This window comes from Bos grunniens, chromosome 7 (genome assembly GCF_055505025.1).
Source record: "Bos grunniens cultivar Pamir isolate PY7600 chromosome 7, Bosgru_T2T1.0, whole genome shotgun sequence".
In the NCBI taxonomy this organism is placed as follows: domain Eukaryota; kingdom Metazoa; phylum Chordata; class Mammalia; order Artiodactyla; family Bovidae; genus Bos; species Bos grunniens.
The window spans coordinates 32,194,967-32,222,194 of record NC_141171.1 but is presented as its reverse complement, the minus strand read 5'-3'; the positions used below and the strand labels follow the sequence as shown (position 1 = coordinate 32,222,194).

Genomic DNA, 27,228 nt, shown 5'->3' with positions numbered 1-27,228 from the left:
GAAGGTGATTTGTTCTTATGATAGTTCACTACCTAGTGAGTTCTCATTGTGGCATCTAGTAGTTACTGGAGTAGTTGTGCTGGGTGGAGAAAGCTCTATTCTCCCATCACGCTCAGCCCCAAATCCCTACCCAATCTTGAAACAAATGATATGAAGAGTTCTCCTTGGGTCTGTGAATACAAAAACATTCAAAACTGCAGGAAAAAAGGATTCTAGATATAAAAAAAGAAGGGATGGATTTATAAGTAATTAGCATAGAAGAGCAACTGCATTTGGCTTCACAATTAAATCTGAGCCTAGCAGGACCTGTCCAAAGATGCTATACCCTAAGGACACATGGTCTCAGTCTTTTCCATGGGCCTGTCCCCTGCATGTCCTGTGAGATGCGCCCATAAACAGATCACAACGTTGGGAATATTTAAATGCCTATAGAAACAAGAAGAGAATTTTATCCCTAGATCAAATTCTTATTTACCTTAGTACCTAGCATTTTGTATTTTGAACTATTTATAAATTTGTATTCACTTCTATAAAAGGAATAAATGGATAAATGAATAAAATAATAAATAAATGAATAAAAATAAATAAATGAATGAATAAAAACAACTAATGGATATATAATATCATAGATAGCAATCATAAATTTATGTAATCAAGTAGCCATATGTTCAAGAATTCTACCTTCCTAAAAAATGGACCCAGAACTAAAGCCTTAAATGTTGTTTTCCTCTTTTAAATTTCTATTTTTTAATGGTAATATAACAAGTGAATGCCAAGAAAGGAATGTCTCTATAATTAATGAGAAAAGAATACCTTTCACTTTGTATTGGCAGAGTTGCCTATGCTAATTTTCAATAATTGAGGAAGTATGGCTAATAAATAATGTACTAAATCTAAATACCATCTTTGTTCATACTTACATTTCCTTGACATGTTTTGACAATCATAAGACACTACCACAGAAACAATTCAGTGATGAAATGCCTCAAATATCACATTACAATAAAATTTTTGTTGCTGGTTTTCTTTTTTCTTAATGCAAATCCTCAACTAGATATCTAAGGCAGCAAAGTCACCACCTGAGGAAAATCCAATTGAGCAAAGAGAGAGTTTATTTGTTAAGAAGTCCAATAATGAAACACCTTCACTCTGGTAGATTTATCAGGGACATACTGTGTGCCAGTCATTGCAATAAGTGATGATAAGACTGATGTTGAAGCTGAAACTCCAATACTTTGGCCATCTGATGCGAAGAACTGACTCATTGGAAAAGACCCTGATGCTGGGAAAGATTGAAGGCAGGAGGAGAAGGGGACGACAGAGGATGAGATGGTTGGATGGCATCACTGACTCAATGGACATGAGTTTGGGTAAACTCCGGGAGTTGGTGATGGACAGGGAGGCCTGGTGTGCTGCAGTCCATGGGGTCTCAAGAGTCGGACACGACTGAGTGACTGAACTGAACTGAATGTAGCAAAAAGCCTGGCAAAAGTCCTTTAATTTTCTTCAGAAAATGTCTAGCAGAGTCACTGGAAGATAAATAAACAAATGAAATAGTAAATCAAGTAGACAGCCTTTAAGCACAACACACAGGGGAGTGGTACCAAAATCGGGCTTCTAATCCTGAAAAACACAAAGAATGGCATCCTGGTTTGAGATGTTAGTGATCTCATGGGTGATGAGTAATTTCAGTGCCTCCTAGGAAAAACCTGGAAAAAAAATATTCACTGCAAGATGCAGCCAGTCATTTGGTCTTAACATACTCCCTATGCATGGGCTTAATGTTTACAGATCTGGCCATAGTTACTTTGTGCATAAAAAAAATAGTCTTAGTAGAAAATCCAATTCAACTATAAGCTCCCTTGTATTAAGTATCATCTTTGTCTCCTGTAATGAAGGATAGAGAACACATCACTTTCTTTTCCTTACCTAGACTGCATTGTTAAAGTCTAGTCAATTCATCCCTCCTTTATACTTAATTTTGAATAAGAATTATTCAGATATACAAGGATGGGAAGGAGTATCCTAAGAAGCAGATGCCAAAAAGGAGTTGGAAATGAAAATGATTAATTAATGGTACTATCTATCTGTAAAAGATAAAGTGAGAGAGAAGGAGTAAGCAGAGAGAGACTTCAGACCATGATGCTGGTCTGGTATTTGTGAATCATTCTTTGGAGTGGAAGCTCTATAATGCCAGAAATGTTGTCTGACACAGATAAAGTTTTCAATAAATGCTAGCTGAATAATTGAATGAAAGAGTTCTTTGTGGGGAGGGAAGGTGGAAGATATATGCAAATATCTAAATAAACAAGTAAAAAGAGTATTCATGTTGTCAAAGAAGTTGGGGATGTGGGTGAACTAAAATTCATTAAATAAGCTTCTTCTGGAAGCAAGTCCTCCCCAGTGGAACTGAAGGGAGATTAAAGGTATGTCTCTGCCACCACCAGGATTACTAGGAAGCCACCACCAGGATTACTAGGAAGCACTGGTTGATCATATGATAGAATCATTGAGGAGGATGAATGAAGATCCTGGGAAACTAAGAGAGTAGAGTCACAGTCTAGTGTTTCAGGTATTTAGTGCAATAAACAACCCCAAAATTAGTATATAAAAGAACATCCATTGTATAATGTTCAGGATTCTGAGAGTTAGCCATTCAGACATAACACTATGACAATGTATAATTCTAGCTCTGTGATAGCTATACCTGAAGTTAGGCGTTATTAGGGCAGTACTGAAGTTAGAATCCCCATGTATTTGCATCTGTATCTCATGATATGCATTTTAAGATAATTATTACAGCCTCTACAATTTTAAGGTCTATTGTTCATTGCTTAACTTAACACTTCGTTTTCTGATGATTATTTCTTTCACTGCTCAGGGCACCTTGAACCAGTTATCTGGCCTTGACATGAATAAAATTATTCTTTTTGAATATCCTGAAGTCAGAGCTGGGAAAAATTTCACATATTACAAAGCAGAAAGGTCATCAATAATTGTGAAAGGGTATCAGCATTTTCAATACAAGATATCATTATAGTTTAAGTCCCTACAACCCTTACTATTTTCATTTTGCCAGTATTCTCTACTGATTATATGGTCTTTCACCAGACCATATTGTTTTACTTTGTCTCAAGTTGTCTACCATGGTTATAAGTTAAGGAAATGTATTTCTGCTGAGGATCCTTGCAAGAATGTTTTGTCATTTCTAAATTCTTCTAAAGAACAGAATGTCCGAAGGCAACAATTTATTTTTATAATCAAATTCCATCTCTCTTCCGCTACTTATGTTTCCAGCATAGTTTGGGAATCTAGTTACTTTTTAAACATGTCCTTGTTAATTTAATCTAAACACCACAACTTAGGGAGTTGAAATTTTTAGTCTGGTTGTGAATCTCTATTGCCAGAGAATGATATATGTGATGATGTCCATTTAAGGAACTGGGAAGAGTTGCTATTACTGTATGTAAATTGTAAAAATATGCAAGACCAACTAAAATATGATTCAATTTATATAAAGTTTAAAAGAATGGACAAAACTGCAAGAGACTATTTTTGTGGGTGAAGGGGGATTGGTGGAGCAGATGCCATGTCCTTTCTCTCACAGAACATTATATTCTCCTCTATTTCTCTGCCTCATTGCCCTTAGGAAAAATCAGGAAAATTCTTACTGAGAACTTAATAGGTATCATTTCTTTAATTCATTTTTAATTATGCCATGTTCCTGGTCCTGGCTTCAGTATAAAGAGAGAATAATGATACACTCATCATACCCCTTCTCGTTTGTACTGGTAAAGAGGATCTTAAGGTCTAAATGTCTGCCTCAATGCAAGCACCTATCAGTGAAGTATGAATCCAGGAGGCTGATTTTCCCTAATTCTGTTCTCCTTGTGACATATAAGCCATACTATCTCTGATACATTGGCCACAGATGACTGTACCAGAAGCTGTGTCCAAATCAAGGGCAAAGAAGCCTAGGTTGGTCATGGAAAAGATCACCTTTCTCTGAGGTAGCTTGGCCTAACATTCTGTCCAGTAGGGGTGTTATATATGTGATAAAGCCTGGCAGAGAAATAATCAAACAGTTTAGCATTTTTTTTTTTCTCTCTCCATGACTATTTCACAGTTTAATTCTGGAAATTCTCAGTTTCAGAGTGACTAATATCTAAAAAATGGGACTGTGGTTTGTAACATTTCTTGATCCTTCATGATCCTATGCAGCTTTGTAATAGGCATTCTCACAAAGAAATTCTGGTATATATTCCTCATCACCCAAAAAAGCCTAGGTAGCAAAAATACTGACAAATTTATTGACTTCTTATGATCAAACTCCCAAAGATCACCCTCAGTTTCAGTGATTCATTAGATGGACCCATAGGCCTCAGCATATAGTCATATTCGTAGCCATGATTTATTGTAGTAAAGGTAGATAAAATCAGCAAAGAGGAAAGGCATATGGAATGTAGTTTGGGATCAGCAGATGCAAACTATCGAATAAAGGATGGATAAACAGTAAGGTCCTACTGGATAGCATAGGCAACTATATTCAATATTCTATTATAAACTATAATGTAAAGGGATATAAAGAAAGAATATATACATGTATAACAATTACTTTGCTATACAGCAGAAATTAATACAACGTTGTAAACCAACAATACTTCAATAACTTTTTTTTTAAAAAAAAGAAGAAACTTCCATGCTCAAGCTTCCAAGAGTTCTCTCACAGTGGAGTTACACAGGATATGCTTAAATCCTCTAACTTCCAATTGTGACAACATGTATAAAATGTTGCCAAAGATGACACAGACAGACAGAAAGATAAACCATGTTCTTGAATTGAAAGAATAAATATGGTCTAAATAACTATGCTACCCAAAGCAATCTACAGATAGAAATGTAATTCCCATCAAATTACCAATGATATTTTTCACAGAATTGGAACAAAAAATTTACAGTTTTTATGGAAATAAAAAAGACCCTGAATAACCAAAGCAATCCTGTTGAAGGAAAATGGAGCTGGAGGAATCAGGCTCCCTGACTTCAGACTATACTATTGATACAAAGCTACAGTCATTAAAACATTATGGTACTGGCACAAAAAACCAGAAATACAGATCCATAGAACAGGACAGAAAATTCAGAGATAAATCCAAACACCTATGGTCACCTAATGACATAGGAGGCAAGAATATACAAAAGACAGTTTCTTCAGTAAGTGGTACTGGGAAAAGAAGAGCTACATGTAGCAGAATGAAATTAGAACACTCCCTAATGCCCTACATGGAAATAAACTCACAAATGATTAAACAATCTAAATGTAAGGCAAGATATGGCTATATCTTTACTAGCTATATGCTAAAGAAGAATTAAAATATTATTCATGTAGACTAGAATATTTTAATGCTTCCTTAGCATATAGCTTAGTTCTAGATTATTTCCTGATGGAATCAGTGCAGTTAATCCAGACAGCTAATATTAATTAATTTATTAATATGTAAAGTTTTGTGAATGGGTCTGATAATAATTGTGGCTCTGAAGGGTTTTTTCAGTATTTTAATGGTTACAAATCAAGAGGAAGTATTTCCTATATACCCAGCTGGCTAAAGCTGATACCTGTTTTAATTTTCAGTTCAGTCAACTCAGTCATGTCTGATTCTTTGCAACTTTTAATTTTAAGTATACATTATTGTCACATCCCAATCTGGCCTCAAGGACCTCCTATATATCTCTCAAATTATGTTTCCTTACATATCAAGTACTTGTAGGTACTCATACAGACTTCTGGCATTACTTAAGTAGTATAAATCACTAGAATACAAATACATTACCCATGGCTTCCTGACAATTAATTCTCCATGCCTGAATCATTGCCATCATACTTTTAATGATCACGGCAATGACTCAGGCATGGAGAATTCTAACAAAATATTGTTTATGTAGACTAGAATAGGGCTCCCCAGGTGACTCAGTCAGTAAAGGGTCTGCCTGCAAGGCAGGAGACCCAGGTTCAATCCCTGGGTCGGGAAGAACCCCTGGAGAAGAAAATGGCAACCCACTCCAGTATTCTTGCCTGGAGAACTCCATGGACAGAGGAGCCTGGTGGGCCATGGAATCCCAGTCAGACATGACTGAGTGATTAACATTTCATCTCATAGAATAGATGATGCTATGTTAATAATTCTTGCTTGATTATCTTCTCAAATTGGAAAGTCTCAACATTCCCATTTGTGGAAAATCATAGGTGTATAGCTGGGACTTAGTGAGTCATCCTGAAAGGGAGGTCATGAAGCCAAGGGTGGCACTTCAATCTGGGTTCAGGGCTTAGACCTTTATAATGCTCACTTCTTCTCTCACCTTTACAGCAGAACCCACTTCACACTGGTCCCTCCTGTCCCAAGCTATTTGACAATGAGTAGGACCTTATCACTTCTTACTTTATTTTTTTAAGACCTGCAGAAAAGGTGCAATTATAATTTTGGTGGTTAATAAAAATTACTTTATTATTTTTATAAATTTCTTTTTCTTAAAAAACTTAATAAATTAGAAATTTTTGTTCAGGCCCAGTTGATGATTACATATTAATTATTTTTCATGCCAATAAATTAAATGTTTTCTGAACAACTGCCAGGGATTCTATCATTACTAAATGAAGAAAAACCATTAGCAAAAGGAGCTTCTCACACTTTTGTTTTAACCTACCTTTTAGTTTAAATAATGAGAAACATCCATAACAATTAATTACTTCAATAGTATATGCTAATTAAATTGGGATTTATACCCATGCATTCTTCTCTTCACTAACCAGTCTTCTCTAACAGGTTTGTAAACTTTATTAGCCATAGAAATATGCTCTCCCTTATAAGAGCACAAATAAGCATTATAAAGATAGTTAATTTTATAAAAGGACCTTAATCAAGTGACAATGACTAATAGCATTCACTAAATTAAAAAAAAAACAACTGACTTTAATTTTGTTTCGTCTCACAGCAATAATTATACTCCCAGAATGAAAACGAAAGTTGCTCAGTCATGTCCAACTCTTTGTGACCCCATGGGCTCTACAGTCCATGGAATTCTCCAGGCCAGAATACTGGAGTGGGTAGACTTTTCCCTTCTCCAGGGGATCTTCCCAACCAAGGGATCAAACCCAGGTTTCCTGCATTGCAGGCAGATTCTTTACCAGCTGAGCCACAAGGGAAGCCCAAGAATACTGGAGTGGATAGCTTATCCCTTCTGCAGTGGATCTTCCCAACCCAGGAATTGAACCAGGGTCTCTTGCATTGCAGGCAGATTATTTACCAACTGAGCTATCAGGGAAGTCTACACTTCCAGATAGGAAAAAATGAGCTCTTATTACCTAGATATCTATATTTACTACTACAACATACTATAATAGTATACAGAGAAGGCAATGGCACCCCACTCCAGTACTCTTGCCTGGAAAATCCCATGGATGGAGGAACCTGGTAGGCTGCAGTCCATGGGGTCGCTGAGAGTCGGACACGACTGAGCGACTTCACTTTCGCTTTTCACTTTCATGCATTGGAGAAGGAAATGGCAACCCACTCCAGTGTTCTTGCCTGGAGAATCCCAGGGATGGGGGAGCCTGGTGGGCTGCCGTCTATGGGGTCACACAGAGTCAGACACGACTTAAGTGACTTAGCAGCATAATAGTATATCTTTCTTAATAATAAATATAGATATCTAGGTAATAAGAGCTATTTTTTCCTTTTGAAAATTTTCTTCAATAAGAAAATAATGAAGTAATCTTAAAGGGTCAATAAAAAAATTCTATAAGTTTACAACTTTAATTGAATGATCTAAAGCTTTATAAAGCCATCACTATGAATATAACTGACTTTAGCTATTCATAGCATTAACTGGGAAATTCTCTGCCTTTCATTCAACAAACAGCAAAATTTTGAGTGCCAAATTGCAGAATCTGAAATCATACTGAAATAACATCTATAATCTAAATAAAGCTAAAACATGACTTGAAATTTTCTGTCTCAGTAGAAAACTTAAGAAGTTTAGAGAACAAGTGATAATTAATCTCAATTTTTAGTTTTATATTATAATGTATATATTTATTATATATATTATATTTTATATTATAAAACTTTGGAAGAGGAAGAGGACATAGCAAATGATCAACCACTACAGTCATCAATGCTATAAATGGCTTTTCAATTTGGGAAGTGCACTAATTCACACCTCAGGCGTCTTGAGACTCCAAGTAATACCAGCTCCAGAGTGCATGCTCCATAGAGGAAGAAAGCATTTTCACATACTCTAGACTCCACTTCTAAAATCTTTTCATAAACATTTAGAAATCCTCTAGCATATACAGTCTGAAAAAGATGACAGACAAACTAAGGAGAGCCTATCTTTCCACAGCCATTGTCCTCACCATAACTCATGGCTGTCACCAAATAACACTGTGGAGTGCTTGCAAACATTGCTCTGTGGCTCCAGAGCCATACAAAAGGAAAACCACTTTCCCAGGTTAAAAAAAAAAAAAGTAAACTTAAAGAAAATGAAAAAAATAAATAGTTTTACAGGTAGTCCTTGAAGAACTCAGGTTTGAACTGAGTTCACTTACACACAAATATTTCTCAATAGTAAATATTATAGTGCTACATGGTCTGTGGTTGGTTGAACCTGTGGAGAAACCTCAGGTACAGATATAGAGGGCCCACAACAAATTACACAGGAATTAAGTTGTAAAATGTCGATAGTATAACTATTGCTGGAATGATTTGGTGAGTTAAACACCATGATGGAAAATATACTTTCTTAGAAAGAAACAATATTAAAAATGTGGACAGGATGGCTCTAGATATCAGAACACCTCAGATTCACATGGTGTGTTATTCATCTAAGATTAGAAATCTTAAGGAGTGAATAAAAAGAGAACACCAAATGGTATTACTGACTTTATAAGAGCTTTCTCTTTTAACTCTGTCCAGGATAAAAAGTTTGAACTTAGGAAAAAATTTCTCCTGACTTCATTACAGTTATGATAAACCCTTCCCGGAGTCTTTCTCTTCAGTCTCCAAACTAGAAATACACCACATTTCACTTAGCTTTCAGATGGCTTTAACTATGGTTGTTTTGTTTTGCAGTTAAAACCACTACCCTTAATAGCACAGAGGCAGAATCAGAATTGAGTAGATTTTCTTTCTCAGGGTTACTGCTATGTGTTCATTTTTTTCAAAAGCAAGCAATCCAATATATAGTGTTTGCTTTATTCCAAGAAGGCCTTTAAAACCAGTTAAATTATTCCAGTATGACTTCCTGAAGGCTTAATTTTGACTTTCCTCTTATTATAGTTACTAATGCCACTCATGGTAGAGAGGTCTGACAGAATGTGGTCCACCGGAGAAGGGAATGGCAAACCACTTCAGTATTCTTGCCTTGAGAACCCCATGAACAGTATGAAAAGGCAAAATGATAGGATACTGAAAGAGAAACTCCCCAGGTCAGTAGGTGCCCAAGATCAGTGGAGAAATAACTCCAGAAAGAATGAAGGGATGGAGCCAAAGCAAAAACAATACCCAGCTGTGGATGTGACTGGTGATAGAAGTAAGGTCTGATGCTGTAAAGAGCAATATTGCATAGGAACCTGGAATGTTAGGTCCATGAATCAAGGCAAATTGGAAGTGGTCAATCAGGAGATGGCAAGAGTGAATGACAACATTCTAGGAATCAGTGAACTAAAATAGACTGGAATGGGTGAATTTAACTCAGATGATCATTATATCTACTACTGCGGGCAGGAATCCCTTAGTAGAAATGGAGTAGCCGTCATGGTCAACAAAAGAGTCCAAAATGCAGTACTTGAATGCAATCTCAAAAACTACAGATGATCTCTGTTCATTTCCAAGCAAACCATTCAATATCACAGTAATCCAAGTCTACGCCCCAACCAGTAATGCTGAAGAAGCTGAACTTGAACAGTTCTATGAAGACCCACAAGACCTTTTAGAACTAACACCCAAAAAAGATGTCCTTTTCATTATAGGGGACTGGAATGCAAAAGTAGGAAGTCAAGAAACACATGTGGTAACAGGCAAATTTGGCACTGGAACACGGAATGAAGTAGGGCAAAAGCTAACAGAGTTTTGCCAAGAGAACACACTGGTCATAGCAAACACCCTCTTCCAACAACACAAGAGAAGACTCTACACATGGACATCACCAGATGGTCAACATCAAAATCAGATTGATTATATTCTTTGCAGCCAAAGATGGAGAAGCTCTATACAGTCAACAAAAGCAAGACCAGGAGCTGACTGTGGCTCAGATCATGAACTCCTTATTGCCAAATTCAGACTGAAATTGAAGAAAGTAGGGAAAACCACTAGACCATGCAGGTATGACCTAAATCAAATCCCTTATGATTATACAGTGTAAGTGAGAAATAAATCTAAGGGACTAGTTCTGATAAAGTGCCTGATGAACTATGGACTGAGGTTTGTGACACTGTACAGGAGAGAGGATCAAGACCATCCCCATGGAAAAAAATGCAAAAAAGCAAAATGGCTGTCTGAGGAGGCCTTACAAATAGCTGTGAAAAGAAGAGAAGCAAAAAGCAAAGGAGAAAAGGAAAGATATAAGCATCTGAATGCAGAGTTCCAAAGAATAGAAAGAAGAGATAAGAAAGCCTTTCTCAGCGATCAAGCAAAGAAATAGAGGTAAACAACAGAATGGGAAAGACTAGAGAGCTCTTCAAGAAAATTAGAGATACCAAGAAAATATTACATGAAAAGATGGGCTCAATGAAGGACAGAAATGGTATGGACCTAACAGAAGCAGAAGATATTAAGAAGAGGTGACAAGAATACACAGAAGAATTGTACAAAAAAGATCTTTACGACCCAGATAATCAGGATGGTGTGATTACTCACCTAGAACCAGACATTCTGGAATGAGAAGTCAAGTAGGCCTTAGAAAGCATCACTACGAACAAAGCTAGTGGAGGTGATGGAATTCCAGTTGAGCTATTCCAAATCCTGAAAGATGATGCTGTGAAAGTGCTGCACTCAACATGCCAACAAATTTGGAAAACTCAGCAGTGGTCACAGGACTGGAAAAGGTCAGATTTCATTCCAATCCCAAAGAAAGGCAATGCCAAAGAATGCTCAAACTACCACAAAATTGCACTCATCTCACACGCTAGTAAAGCAATGCTCAAAATTCTCCAAACCAGGCTTCAGCAATATGTGAATCATGAACTTCCAGATGTTCAAGCTGGTTTTAGAAAAGGCAGAGGAACCAGAGATCAAATTGCCAACATCCGCTGGATCATGGAAAAAGCAAGAGAGTTCCAGAAAAACATCTATTTCTGCTTTATTGACTACGCCAAAGCCTTTGACTGTGTGGATCACAATCAACTGTGGAAAATTCTGAAAGAGATGGGAATACCAGAGCACCTGACCTGCCTCTTGAGAAACCTAAATACAGGTCAGGAAGCAACAGTTAGAACTGGACATGGAACAAAACAGACTGGTTCCAAATATGAAAAGGAGTATGTCAAGGCTGTATATTGTCACCCTGCTTATTTAACTTATATGCAGGGTACATCATGAGAAACACTGGGCTGGAAGAAGCACAACCTGGAATCAAGATTGCCAGGAGAAATATCAATAACCTCAGATATGCAGATGACACCACCCTTATGGCAGAAAGTGAAGAGGAACTCAAAAGCCTCTTGATGAAAGTGAAAGAGGAGAGTGAAAAAGTTGGCTTAAAGCTCAACATTCAGAAAATGAAGATCATGGCATTTGGTCCCATCACTTCATGGCAAATAGATGGGAAAACAGTGGAAACAGTGTCAGACTTAATTTTTCTGGGCTCCAAAATCACTGCAGATAGTGTCTGAAGGCATGAAATTAAAAGATGCTTACTCCTTGGAAAAAAAGTATGACCACTTAGATAACATATTGAAAAGCAGAGACATTACTTTGCCAACAAAGGTTCATCTAGTCAAGGCTATGGTTTTTCCAGTAGTCATGTATGGATGTGAGAGTTGGACTGTGAAGAAAGCTGAGCACTGAAGAATTGATGCTTTTGAACTGTGGTGTTGGAGAAGACTCTTGAGAGTCCCTTGGACTGCAAGGAGATCCAACCAGTCCATTCTGAAGGAGATCAGCCCTGGGATTTCTGTGGAAGGAATGATGCTAAAGCTGAAACTCCAGTACTTTGGCCACCTCATGCAAAGAGTTGACTCATTGGAAAAGACTCTGATGCTGGGACGAATTGGGGGCAGGAGGAGAAGGGGATGACAGAGGATGAGATGGCTAGATGGCATCACTGACTCGATGGACATGAGTTTGTGTGAACTCTGGGAGATGGTGATGGACAGGGAGGCCTGGCATGCTGCAGTTCATGGGGTCGCAAAGAGTCAGACACAACTGAGCGACTGAACTGAACTGAACTGATGCCTCCTCCAAAAGACCCACTTTAAGGTAAAGACACACATAGGATGAAATGAGGGAATAGAAAAATATTTCATGCAAATGGAAATGACAAGTAAGTGGAGATCACAATAGTCATATCAGACAAAATAGATTTTCAAAGAAAGTCCATTAGTAAGAATAAAGAGGTGAATCATCTCCGATTCTTTGTGACACCTTGGATAGTAGCCCACCAGGCTCCTCTGTCCATGGGATTCTCCAGGTAAGAATACTGGAGTGGATTGCCATTTCCTTCTTCAGGGGATCTTCCTGACTCAGGGCTTGAACTGGGGTCTCCTGCATTGCAGGCTGACTTTACCATCTGAGCCATCAGGGAAGCTTAAGAATAAAGAAAGACACTATTGAATAATAAAAGTATCAGTACAAGATGATCTAATGCTCATCATCATATACGCACCCAATATAGGAGAATCCAAATACAAAAAACAAAAAAATATGCCAAATATGAAAGGCATAAAGGGAGAAAATGACAGAAATACAGTGATACTAAGAGATCTGTCCCATTAATATCAAAGGGAAGATCTTCTAGGCAGAGAATAGATAAAGCAACAGAGATCTTGATATTTTCAGAGTATTACATCAAACAAAACAGAATACACACTATTTTAAAGTTCAAACAGAGCTCACCAAATGTGAGAGTATAGAAGTTATTGCAAGCATCTTTTCTGACCACAATGGCATGAAATTAGAAATTAACCAAGGGGGTTTACATGGAGACTAAACAATTACATGGAGACTAAACAACATGCTACTGAAAAAAAAAATCAATGGGTCAATAATAAAAATGAAATCAAGGTTAAAATACCATTGTCATTTTAATAAAAATGACAATGAAAACACAACCATTAAAAAAATCTATGGAATGCAGCAAAAGCAGTTCTTAGAGGGAAGTTTATAGCAATACAGGCCTTCCTCAAAAGAAAGAAAAAGAAAAATCTCACACGGTCTAACATACCACTTAAAAGAATCAGAAAAAAGAAGAATAAACAAAAGCTAAATTCAGAAGAAAGAAGGAAATAATAAAGATCAGAGAGTAAATAAAATAGACACATAAAAATATAGAAAAACAATAGAAAAAATCAGTAAAACTAAGAGTTGATTCTTTGAAAGTAGAAACAAGATTGACAAATATCTGGCCAGGCTTACTATGAAAACAGAGAGAAATCAAATAAACAAAATAAAAAATGAAAAGGGAGACAAAACAATTGATACTGCAGAAATACCAAAAAAAAAAAGTGAATACCAAAAATTTGACAACCTAGAATAAACAAACAAATGTCTAGAAACATGTGTGTGCATGCTTAGTCCCTCAGTTGTGTGTGACTCTTTGTGACCCTATGAACTGTAGCCTGCCAGGCACCTCTGACCCTGGGATTTCCCAGGAAAGAATACTAGAGTGGGTTGCCATTTCCTTCTCCAGGGGATACTTCCTGACTCACAAATGGCCCACCAAAATTGAATCCGTAAGAGACAGATAATTTGAACAGACCAATTACTATACATGATGTAAAATCTGTAATTGAAAAACTCCTTACAATCCCACGTACAGGACCCATAGACTTCACAGGTAAATTCTACCAAAAAAGAAGAACATATACCAATCCTTCTCAAACTCTTCCAAAAAACTGAAGAGGAGGGAACACTCCCAAAGACATTCTATGAAGCCAGTATCACCCTGACACCAAAACTAGACAAAGACACCACCAAGAAAGAAAATTACCATCCAGTATCTCTGATGAATATCTATGCAAAAATTCTCAACAAAATATTAGCAAATAGAATCCAACAATACACAAAAAATTATCATACACCACAACCATGTAGGATTTATCCCAGGTTCACCAGACTAGTTAAACATATGTAATCAATGTGATACAGCACATAAACCGCAGACAAAAACCACATGATCATCTCAGTAGACTCAGAAAATGCATTTGACAAAATTCAATATCCATTCATGATTTTTAAAAAACTTATCAAAATGGGTTCAGAAGGAATATATCTCAAATAATAAAAGCTTCTTACAATAAACCCATGGCCACTATAATACTCAAAGTTGAAAAGCTGAAAGTGTTCCTGCTAAAATATGAAATAAGACAAGGATGCCCTCCCTCACCTTTTCCATTCAACATATACATGGTAGTCCCAACCATGGCAATCAGACAGGGAAAGAAATAAAAGGTATCCCAACTGGAAGGGAAGATGTAAAACTGTCATTATATGCAGGTCATATGATACTATATATAGAAAACCTTAAAGACTCCACATAACAACTACTAAAACTGGTAAGTGAATTCAGCAAGGTAGCAGGATACAGATTAACATACAAAAATCAGTTGCCTTTCTTTGTACAAACAATGAAATATCAGAAAGAGAATGCAAAGAAACAATACCTTTTATAATGGTAATCCCAAAAATAATATACTGAGGAATAAATCTGACCAAGGAGGTGAAAGGCTTATAGCTGAGAACTATAAAACCTTAGTAAAGGAAAATGAAAATTGACTCAAAGAAATGTAAAGCTATCCCATGCTCTTGGATTAGAAGAATTAATATTGTTAAAATGGCCATACTACCCAAAACAAATCTACAGATTTAATGAAGTGAAAAGTGAAAGTCACTCAGTCGTGTCCAACTCTTTGCAACCCCATGGACTTAATCCATGGAATTCTCCAGGCCAGAATACTGGAGTGGGTACCCTTTCCCTTCTCCAAGGGATCTTCCCAACCCAGGGATCTAACCCAGGTCTCCCACATTGCAGGCAGATTCTTTACCAGCTGAGCCACAAGGGAAGCCCAAGAATACTGGAGTGGGTAGCCTATCCCTTCTGCAGTGGATCTTCCCAACCCAAGAATTGAACTGGGGTCTCCTGCTTTGCAGGTGGATTTTTTACCAACTGAGCTATGCGGGAAGCACAAATTTAAAGAGAGCTCTATCAAATCATTTTATAGAGATGAAAAATGAAAACATTTTTCACAGAATGAAAATAATCTTAAAATTCATATAGAACCATAAAAGATTCAGAATTGTTGAAGAAATCCTGAAGAAAAAAAAAAAAAAACAAAGCAGGAGGCATAACCCGCTCAAACTTCAGACAATAATAGAAAGCTATATTCAACAGCTTTTGCATTCCAATCCTCTATGAGGAAAAGGATATCTTTTTTTGGTGTTAGTTCTAGAAGGCCTTGTAGGTCTTCATAGAACTGGTCAACTTCATCTTTTCAGCATCACTGGTTGGGGCATAGACTTGGATTACTGTGTTGAACAGTTTACCTTGAAAATGAAAGGAGATCATTCTGCTGTTTTTGAGATTGCACTGAAGTACGGCATTTTGGACTCTTTTGTTATTTATGAGGGCTACTCCATTTCTTCTATGGGATTCTTGCCCACAGTAGTAGATACAATGGTCTTCTGAATTAAATTCTCCCATTCCTTCAGTTTTAGTTCACTGATTCCTAAGATGTCAGTGTTTACTCCTGCCACCATCTGCTTTACCACATCCAATTTAACTTGAACCTGGACCTAACATTCCAGGTTCCTATGCAGTATTGTTCTTTACAGAATTGGATTTTACTTCCACCACCTGACATACTCACAACTGAGCTAAAGGATATTGAAACTATTGGACAATTGCACTCATTTCCCATGCTAGTAAGGTTATGCTCAAAATCCTTCAAGCTAAGCTTCAGGAGTACTTGAAGCAAGAACTTTCAGATTTACAAGCTGCCTTTAGAAAAGGCAGAGCGCCAGAGACCAAATTGCCAACATTTGTTGGATCATAGAGAAAGCAAGAGAAGTCCAGAAAAAAATTTACTTCTGCTTCATTGACTATGTGAAAGCCTTTGACTGTGTGGACCACAACAAACTGGAAAATTAGAGAGATAGGAATACCAGACCACTCTACCTGTCTTCTGATGAACCTGTATGCAGGTCAAGAAGCAACAGTTAAAATTTTACATGGAACAACTAACTGGTTCAAAATTGGAAAAGAAGGACAGAAAGGCTGTATATTGTCATACCATTTATTTACCTTATATGCAGAATACATCATGCAAAATGCCAGGCTAGGTGAGTTACGAGCTAGAATCAAGATTGCTGTGAGAGATAACAACAACCTCAGATATGTAAATGATACCATTCTAATGGCAGAAAGCAGAGAGGAACTAAGGAGCCTCTAGATAAGGGAGAAAGTGAAAGTGAAGTCGCTCAGTCGTGTCCGACTCTTTGCAACCCCGTGGACTGTAGCCCACCAGGCTCCTCCATCCATGGGATTCTCCAGGCAAGAATACTGGAGTGGGTTGCCATTTCCTTCTCCAGGGGATCTTCCCAACCCAGGGATCGAACCTAGGTCTCCCACATTGCAGGCAGACGCTTTAACCTCTGAGCCACCAGGGAAGCCCTAGATAAGGGAGAAAGGGGAGTGAAAAACTTGTCTTCAAACTCAATATTAAAGAAACTAAGATCATGGAAACCAGTCCCACCACTTCATGGCAAATATAAGAGGAAAAAGTGGAAGCAGGGACAGATTTTCTCTTCTTGGACTCCAAAATCACTGCAGATTGCCACTGTAGCCATGAAAGAAGAAGACACTTGCTTCTTGGAATGAAAGATATTAGCGACCTAGAGAACATATTAAAAAGGAAAGACATCACTTTGCTGGCAAAGGTCTGTATAGATAAAGCTATGGTCTTCCCAGTAGTCATGTATGGATGTGAGAGAGGAACCATAAAGAAGGATGAACACAAATGAAGTGATGCTTTCAAACTGTGGTGCTGGAGAAGACACTTGTGAGTCCCTTACAGCAAGGAGATCAAATCAGTCAGCCCTAAAGGAAATCAGCCCTGAATATTCACTGGAAGGACGGATGCTGAAGCTGAAGCTCCAATAATTTGGCCACCTGACATGAAGAGCTGACTCATTGGAAAAGATCCTGATGCTGGGAAAGACTGAATGCAAAAGGAGAAGAGGCAGCAGAGGATCAGTAGCTTGGATAGCATCACTGACTCAGTGGACATGAACTTGGGCAAATCCAGGAAATAGTGAGGGGTACAGAAGCCTAGCATGCTGCAGTTTGTGGGGTTGCAAAGAGTCAGACATGACTTAGCAACTTAAAAACAACAAAATCACTTATATGTGGAATCTAAAATATGACACAGATGAGCCTATCTGTGTAACAGAAACAGTATCACAGACATAGAGAACAGGCTGGTGGTTCCCAAGGGGAATAGTGTAGGAGGAGCAACGCAGTGGGAGGTTGGGGTAAGCAGATTTAAGCTTTTACATATATACGATGAATAGACAACTACTGTATGGTACAAAGAACTATATTCAGTATCCCATGATAAACCATGATGAAAAAGAATATTTTTTAAAAAGAATGTATATAGTGTAGATACTGAATCACTTTTCTGTCTAGCAGAAATTAACACAGCATTATAAAGCAACTATAATTCAATAAAAAAAAATGACTGTAAATTGCTAGAGAGTCCCATGCAGATACTGAAGAGTCTTTAAATGTCACTCAATATATTAATCATCACAATATATGCAATTAAAATACAGAACTTTATCAAGCTAAACTTTTCTTGAAATTTATGGTTTGAAAATTCACTTTTTATTCTATGGAAACTTCTTAAAATCTCCTCTTCTAAGCCATGCATTTTTTCTAACATATCCTAATCTTTTGCATTGCTCTTGTTTCAAGGTTCTATTTCTCCCTAATTCATCAATTAAGCAGATTTTCTGCATTGTTTTAAACTATGTACAGAGTATGACCTCCCCCTGTTGCTTTCTTAAAGTGGTCCACACAGTCCCCTAAGATCTCACTTACATTCTAAGCTCGACATCATGAAAAACTGTTTTGTGTAAAGCACTCTAAGTCACTCTGACATATGACACACTGTAAGCAATGAAATAGAGAAAATATTAAAATAATCATTTTCCACTTAAGATTTGAATTCTTACCCACCCACATGAAGAGCTTTTCTTTGGAGACATTTTCCTGGGAATAAATACAAAGGGATATATAAATATAAATATAAATATAAATATAAAACAGTAAATCATTGTGCATAATTTGATTCACACATCATAGATTTTTAGTCCTGTTACTATTGCCCAGTTCTGAGTCAAATATCTTCATTGGCAGACTCTCTATTATTAATTCTAAGAATGGCTCACTCTTAACTCTTCCTTCATACAGTGCTTTGAATTTCTCATTTATTTCCTTTCTTGTCATATTCTATTAGAAGCTTCTCTCAGAGAGTTAAACTTTGATTAAGGACTAAGTCAGATTGTATTCTGGTGCAGCCTTTGTGGTATCTTTCTATTGTTCATTCAACAAATGCATAATGAGCATCTATTGAGACAGTCCCTGTTCTAGGTACTGGTATCACAACCAGAGAGAAAATGACACAAATTCCTACCCTCAGAAAGCTTGCTTTTTAGTGGATAAAAAGACAACAACAAAAGACAGCAACAAAGAAGATAATAAACATATATCTAAGAAGGTGATGAATGCTCTGAAGAAAAATAAAGCAAGAGGATGAACAAGAAGTTCAGCATATGTAAACTCTTGATGACGTGACTAAGAATGACTTCACTCAGGGCCACCTGAGTGAAGATCTGAAGGAAGTAAAGCAGATTTTCAAGTCAATGTCTGAGAAAAGAATGTTTTAGACAGAGGCAAGCTCAGTTGTGTCTGACGCTGTGACCCTATGGACTGCAGCACACCAGGCTCCCCTATCAATCACCAACTCCCAGAGCCTACTCAAAGTTGTGAACATTATGTTGGTGATGCCATCCAACTATCTCATCCTCTGCTGTCCCCTTCTACTTCCACCTTCAATCTTTCTCAGCATCAGGGTCTTTTCCAATGAGTCAGTTGTTTGCATCAGGTGGCCAAAGTATTGCAATTTCGGCTTCAGCATCAGTCTTTCCAATGAATATTCAGGACTGATTTCCTTTAATATTGACTGGTTGGATCTCCTTGCAGTCCAAGGAACTCTCAAGAGTCGTCTCCAACACCACATTTCAAAAGCATCAATTCTTCAGCGCTCAGCTTTCTATATGGTCTAACTCTCACATCCATACATGGCTACTGAAAAATCCATACTTTTAACTAGACAGACCTTTTTTGGTAAAGTAATGTCTCTGCTTTTTAATATGCTATCTAGGTTGGTCATAACTTTCCTTCCAAGGAGCAAGCGTCTTTTAATTTCTAGGTTGTAGTCATCATCTACAGTAATTTTGGAGCCTAAGAAAGTCTCTCACTGTTTCCATTGCTTCCCTATCTATTTGTCATGAAGTGATAGGACCAGATGCCATGATCTTAGTTTTCTGAATGTTGAGCTTTAAGCCAACTTTTTCACTCTCCTCGTTCACTTTCATCAAGAGGCTCTTTAGTTCTTCTTTGTTTTCTGCCTTAAGGGTGGTGTCATCTGCATATCTGAGGTTATTGATATTTCTCTCAGCAACCTTGATTTCAGCTTGTGTTTCATCCAGCCCAACATTTCTCATGATGTACTCTGAATATAAGTTAAATAAGCAGAGTGACAATATATAGTCTTGACATGCTCCTTTCCTGATTTGGAACCAGTCTGTTGTTCTATGTCCAGTTCTAACTGTTGCTTCTTGACCTGCATGCAGAATTCTCAGGAGTCAGGTAAAGTGGTCTGGTATTCCTATCTCTTTCAGAATTTTCCACAGTTTGTTGTGACCCACACAGTTAAAACTTTTGGCGTAGTCAATAAAGCAAAAGTAGATGCTTTTCTGGAATTCTCTTGCTTTATCAGTGATCCAGTGGATACTGGCAATTTGATCTGGGTTCCTCCGCCTTTTCTAAATCCAGCTTGAACATCTGGAAGTTCACAGTTCACATACTGTTGAAGCTTGGCTTGGAGAATTTTAAGCATTACTTTGCTAGAGTGGGAGATGAGTGCAATGGTGCAGAAGTCTGAATATTCTTTGGCATTGCCTTTCTTTGGGATTAGAATGAAAATTGACCTTTTCCAGTCCTGTGGCCACTACTGAGTTTCCCATATTTGCTGGCATATTGAGTGCATCAATTTCACCGCATCATCTTTTAGGATTTTAAATAGTTTAACTGGAATTTCATCACTTCCACTAGCTTTGTTCATAGTGATGCTTCCTAAGGCCCACTTGACTTCTCATTCCAGGATATCTTGCTCTAGGTGAGTGATCACAACATTGTGGTTATCTGGGTTATGAAAATCTTTTTTGTATAGTTCTGTGTATTCTTGCCACCTCTTCTTAATATTTTTTCCTTCTCTTAGGTTCACACCATTTCTGTCCTTTATTGTACTCAGCTTTGCATGAAATGTTCCCTTGGTATCTGCTATTTTCTTGAAGAGATCTCTACTCTTTCCCATTCTATTTTCCTCTATGTCTTTGCATTGATCACTGAGGAAGGCTTTCTTATCTCTCCTTGCTATTCTTTGGAACTCTGCATTCAAATAGGTATATCTTTCCTTTTCCCCTTTGCCTTTAACTTCTCTTCTTTTCTCAGCTATTTGTAAGGCCCCAGACAGCCATTTTGCCTTTTTTCATTTCTCTTTCTTGGCCATGATCTTGATCCCTGCCTCCTATACAATGTCACAAACCTCTGTCTATAGTTCTTCAGGCACTCTGTCCATCAGATCTAATCCCTTGAATCTATTTGTTACTTCCACCGTGTAATTGTAATGGAGTAGATTTAGGTCATACCTGAATGGTCTAGTGGTTTTCCCTACTTTCTTCAATTTCAGTCTGAATTTGGCAATAAGGAGATCATTACTTGAGCCACAGTCAGCTCCCAGTCTTGTTTTTGCTGACTCTATAGAGCTTCTCCATCTTTGGCTGCAAAGAATATAATCTGTTTTCAGTATTGACCATCTGGTGATGTCCATATGTAGAGTCTTCTCTTGTGTTGTTGGAAAAGGGTGTTTGTGGTGACCAGTGAGTTCTCTTGGCAAAACTCTATTAACCCTTTGACCTGCTTCGTTTTGTACTCCAAGGCCAAATTTGCCTGTTACTCCAGGTCTTTCTTGACTTCCTACTTTTGCATTCCATTTCCGTATAATGAAGAGGACATCTTTTGGGGGTGTTAGTCCTAGAAAGTCTTGTAGGTCTTCTTAGAACTGTTCAACTTCAGCTTCCTCTGCATTACTGGTCAGGGCATAGACTTGGATTACTGTGATATTGAATGGTTTGCCTTGGAAACGAACAGAGATCATTCTGTCATGTGAGATTGCACCCAAGTACTACATTTTGGACTCTTTTGTTGACTATGATGGCTACTCCATTTCTTCTAAGGTATTCTTGCCCACAGTAGTAGATATAATGGTTATCTGAGCTAAATTCACCCATTCCAGTCCATTTTAGTTCACTGATTCCTAAAATGTCAATGTCCACTCTTGTCATCTCTTGTTTGACAACTTCTAATTTGCTTTGATTCATGGACCTAACATTCTCGGTTCCTATGAAATACTTGTCTTTACAGCATCAGACTTTACTTCCATCACCAGTCACATCCACAACTGGGTATTATTTTTGCTTTGGCTCTGTCTCTTCATTCTTTCTGGAGTTATTTCTCCACTGATATCCAGTAGCATATTGGGCACCTACCAATCTGAGGAGTTCATCTTTCAGTGTCCTATCTTTTTGCCTCTTCATACTGTTCATGGGGTTCTCAAGGCAAGAATACTTAAGTGATTTGCCATTCCCTTCTCCAGTGGGCCAGGTTTTGTCAGAATTCTCCACCATGACCAGTGCATCTTGGGTGGCCCTACAAGTCATGGCTCATATTTTCACTGAGCTAGACAAGGTTGTGGTTCATGTGATCAGTTTAGTTAGTTTTCTGTGATTGTGGTTTTCATTCTGTCTGCCCTCTGATGAAGAAGGATAAGAGGTTTATGGAAGCTTCCTGATGGGAGAGACTGACTGAGGGGGAAACTGGGTCTTGTTCTGATGGGTGGGGCCATGTTGTAAATCTTTAATCCAGTTTTCTGTTGATGGGCTGTGTTCCCTCCCTGTTGCTTGACCTGAGGCCAAACTATGGTGGAAATAATGAAGATAATGGTGACCTCCTTCAAAAGGTCGCATGCCTGCACTGCTACACTCAGTACCTCCAACCCTGCAGCAGCCCACTTCTGACCCAAGCCTCCGCTGGAGACTCCTGGACCCTCATGGGCAAGTCTGAGTCAGTCTCTTATGGGGTCACTGCTCCTTTCTCCTGTGTCCTGGTGCACACAAGGGTTTTGTTTGTGCCCTCCAAGAGTCTGTTTCCTCGGTCCTGTGTAAGTTCTGGTGGGTCTGTGGTGGGTTGATGGCGACCTCCTCCAAGATGGCTTATGCCATACCCAAGTCTGCTGCACCCAGAGCCCCTGCAGTAGGCCACTGCTGACCAGTACCCTCACAGGAGACACTCAGACATGGTTCTGGCTCAGTTTCTGTGGGTTGAGCATGTGTTTTGTGCCCTTCCTAGGTCTGAGCATTCGGGCGACCAGGTGCTTGGCAAGCACACTGTCCCAGGTGGACTGTGCATCTTAGTCACCTCCCCACTCCTGGCCTTTCAGTTTCCTGGGTGTGCCATGACAGCATCACTCAGGTGTGCCATACGTCTCCTCCAGAGAGCTGATCTCAGGCTGCGACCCTCCTGGTGGATATCAACCATCCAGGATCTCAGGAAGACGTGGTTAGCAGCTGGGAGCCTGCTCACAGTTTGGTGGAAGATGCCATCTCCGGGGCTGAGACTGTAGCAGCCCCTTGCCTTCTGGCTCTGGCTGTCTTCCTCTGGGCAGGGAGAGGCTGGTAGGTTATAAAAGATGAGTAGGGGCTGGAAGGTAGCCAGCTAGCTTATAAAAGACAAAAAGAGTCAAAAGAGTTAGGGACACAGACCTGTCCTGGGGAGGGAGTCATGAAGGAGAAAAAAGTTTCCACACAGTAGGAACCCCTCTCACAGGTGGGTCTGTGGGGAGTTTGGGAATCTCAGAAGGCCTAACCTAACAACCTAACACACAGCCTGGCCCACGCACAGAACAAAGACAGAGACAAGGACAAGCACAAAGGCCTTGAATATTTACTCTGCTTGAAATGAGTGAGGAATAGTAATGAGGCTGATATAGGTAGTGAGAAGTAAGCAACAGAGAGAGAAATGACAAAGAGCATTGTGGAGCAGAGAGGAAATATGCCGGGGTCCAGCCCCGGCTCATCCAGGGTATTCGAAGCAGGGACGGCGTCAGCGACTTATTTAAATATTAATTAAAGATATAAAGAGTAATGGAATGAGGATAGCTCAGCAGGAATATTCAGTGGAGAAAAGAGGCTGAGTAGCTTGGTTTATGTGGGAAACCAATAAAACTTCAAGACAAGAAGCTTGCACCACTTACATAGGCCGCAGGCATCCTTCCGTTCTCCTGAAGGAGAGGAGACACTGAGGCCTCCCCAGTCGGATCTTAGAAGCTCAGGCATAATTAGTAAGCATGGCGGGCTCCGCGCTCCAGATGGAGACTCAGCCAGAGTTTGAGAGAGAGAACGACATGGGGAGACCAGTATTTCGAGGAACTGATCCCAATTCTTTATTTTCCAGAGTCTGTTTTTAGACACTGAGATGTTATACAAAAGTCACGCAGGGTCAGCAGTCCTGACTTTTATCAAAGTCAGGTGCTTCATACAAATGTATACAGAGGTCTTAGGGGTATTACATCATCTTCTGTCCAGGGGGGCCTGCTGACAATTTATGACCCTCTCCTTGTAACAGCAGTCAGTCAACACTTATTTCTCCAGGGGTGATTATTCTTACAACAGACACCACCTTCCAAGGTACCAGATAAAGTTACATTCCTATAGGGTGAGGGTGTAGTGGGTTTTAATTAAGGAAAGAATTTACTTAGCCTAAGGTCTAACGTGATTTATATCAAAGGTTAATACTTATTTCTTCTATATATTCATTAATGTGTATAAGGGCAGGGGATGTGGAGACTTAGCAGTAAACATTGGCTCAACAAATGGAAAACCCTTCACCAATACAATTTCTAATCAGCCCACTATACTTATACTAATAGTTTTCTAACTTCTCTAAAGAACCTGTTTTTAGAAGATTTAAAGCATCTCATACCTCTCACGATTGGGAGGCTGTGAGAAATCACATGTGGCTGGACAAGCCTGTCAGGCAGGCTAGAGAACCTTCAGAGGAGTTTGTAGGTTGAAACACTCCTATCACGCCCAGGAATTATTATTAGCTGGAGCTCTAAGTTAACTCCTTTCTCTGAAAGAGGTGGTGGGGGACAGCCCCCCGTAAAGTCAGAGGTGTAGGTGAGAGCACAAAGTAGTAAAGTAGGCAGGCTCTGGTTATGGGGGTAGATGCTTGAGGATTTCCAGGGGGACTTCTGAGGCTCGATCCCGCCTTTGCCTATGTCGAGCCTCCTTCCTCATGACCTTTGCCACAGGCGGAGTGCCTCCCGCCGGCTCCCCGCAGAAATACATTGTGTGGACCCTTCTAGGTGATTAGCAGGGATATTAGTTTTTAGTCTCATGATGTGGGAAGCCATTGCTGTATTTAATTGACATGATCTTATGTGATATTATCTAACCTACTTTTAAACAACATTACTGCTGTGGCTCTGTTAGAAACAGACCCAAAGGAGAAAGCAACAAGGTCAGTTGGACGCTACTGCAATAAGACAGGTAGGAGAAGATGGAATAGTAGCTTGGAACAGCACTTTAGCAGCAGAATTTGAAAGACATAGTGAGATATGGGATATATTTTGAGAATCAAGTAAAAGATTTTTACTGACAAAATATGGGATATGACAAACTTAGAAGAATAAGATGCCTCCAAAGGTTTTATTCAAAGCAAATGGAAGAGGAAGTTGCTCATTATGGAGGGGTAGGATTTTGTAGGTGGTAGTAGAGGAGGAGTGACTATGGTCTCAATTTTTGAAATCTGAAGTTTGAGACATTCTTTAGATAGCCAGCAGGAGTTATTTGGCAAATCAGTTGGATATCTTAGTCTAGAGTTGAGAGAGGAGGTACTGTAGATATACATGTTGGATTAATTACCTTACAGACAGATATTAAAAGCCTCAAGATTGATGAGATTCCCCAAAATAGTGAATGTATAAAGAAAAAGGACTGTGTGTTGCGATACTCCAACATTAAGAAGTCAGGAAGATGAGGAAAAATTGATAAAGGAGATAGAAAACTAATGGTCAGAAGAAGAGAAACAGGGGAATGTGGTAGCCTCTAAGCTTTTTTTTTTTTTTTAAAGAAACTATTTCAACAGAAAGGAGTGATCCACAAATATTTCAGTTAGGTAAGATGAAGTCTGAGAGCTTGCTACTGGATTTAACAACATAAGAGGTTGAGTTCAAATAAGAATAGGCAGTGTCAAAAGAACAAAAAACCAGATGTTGGAGCACCCTTTAAAAAATTTACAAATATTTTTTTCTCTTACTATGCAGACAGATAAATTGAGTGGTGGCTAGAATGAGAAAGAAGTGATATAGTTTCAGTATGCTTTGGCTTTGTTTTTAAAATGAAACATAGAGCATTTTTATTTACTGATGGAAAAGTCATTCCAGAGGTGGAAAAAAATGACAGTGCAAAACAGAGGAGGGGGAATTCCTGAAACAATGTCCTTGAGTTGATGGACAAAAATGTGACACAGTAGGGGAAGTTAGCATAAGAACGCCTTTACATGACCAGGAGAAAAGGTTAAGCATCCACTGGTGGTGATGGGAACTGGTAAAAGTTCATTTCTAATTGCTTCAATTTCTTCTCTGAAATAGACAGTTAAATGTAAAAATGGAGGACAGCTGCTGGGTGGGGAGGAGTTGGTCCATGTGATTAGACCATCTGAGTTTTCTGCTGCTAAGTCGCTTCAGTCGTGTCCGACTCTGTGTGACCCCCTAGATGGTAGCCCACCAGGCTTCCCCGTCCCTGGGATTCTCCAGGCAAGAACACTGGAGTGGGTTTCCATTTCCTTCTCCAATGCAGGAAAGTGAAAAGTGAAAGTGAAGTTGCTCAGTCGTGTCCGACTCTTCGCAACACCATGGACTGCAGCCTACCAGGCTCCTCCATCCATGGGATTTTCTAGGCAAACGTACTGGAGTGGGGTGCCATTGCCTTCTCTGAGTTTTCTAATGGGTGCTTATCAATGTTAAGCTCCTACCCTCCTACAGAGAATGGAAGACACGGGCCTTATATTTCTTGATGATTACATTCAAAAGGATGGTGCCCAAATCATTGAGAAAGACATTCCTGGGTTTCAAAACTGGCAAGAGGCTAAGAGATTTACATCTCATAGGAACAGAGAAAGATTCTATAATTGAAAGTTTTCTAAGATAAGAAAGGTCAGGGACTTACTGTCAGGAAGAAACTTTTCTAAGGTTGGGTCAATCTGAGCAAAACATTATGTCTGTCTTGATCATACTAAAGGCCAACATGGGGTGAAAGTAAGATCCACCTGTCTAATTATGTATTTTTCTCTTACCACATTTCTATGGAATGTCAGAGATTGATTTACCTAGAACTTCTGAGTGAATATGATGAAGCAATAGAAGGACAAAGAAGATAAGGATATATGCAAAGAAGTGATTAAAATGAAAGACCATGAAATTTAAGAACTTACAATTTAGGGGGAAAAGTGAAAGTCACTCAGTTGTGTCCGACTCTTCACCACCCCAGGGACTACACGGAATTCCATTCCCCAGGGACTACATGGAAAATTCCTTTCTAGGCCAGAATA

The 27,228-nt window shown here is 38.8% G+C and overlaps 1 long non-coding RNA gene across 3 annotated transcripts in view; it reads right to left on the bottom strand.

The window, feature by feature from the left end:
* The window catches only part of LOC147369010 (uncharacterized), a 289,600-nt gene that overhangs the window by 156,525 nt on the left and 105,847 nt on the right, over positions 1-27,228 (bottom strand). The window lies entirely within an intron of this gene.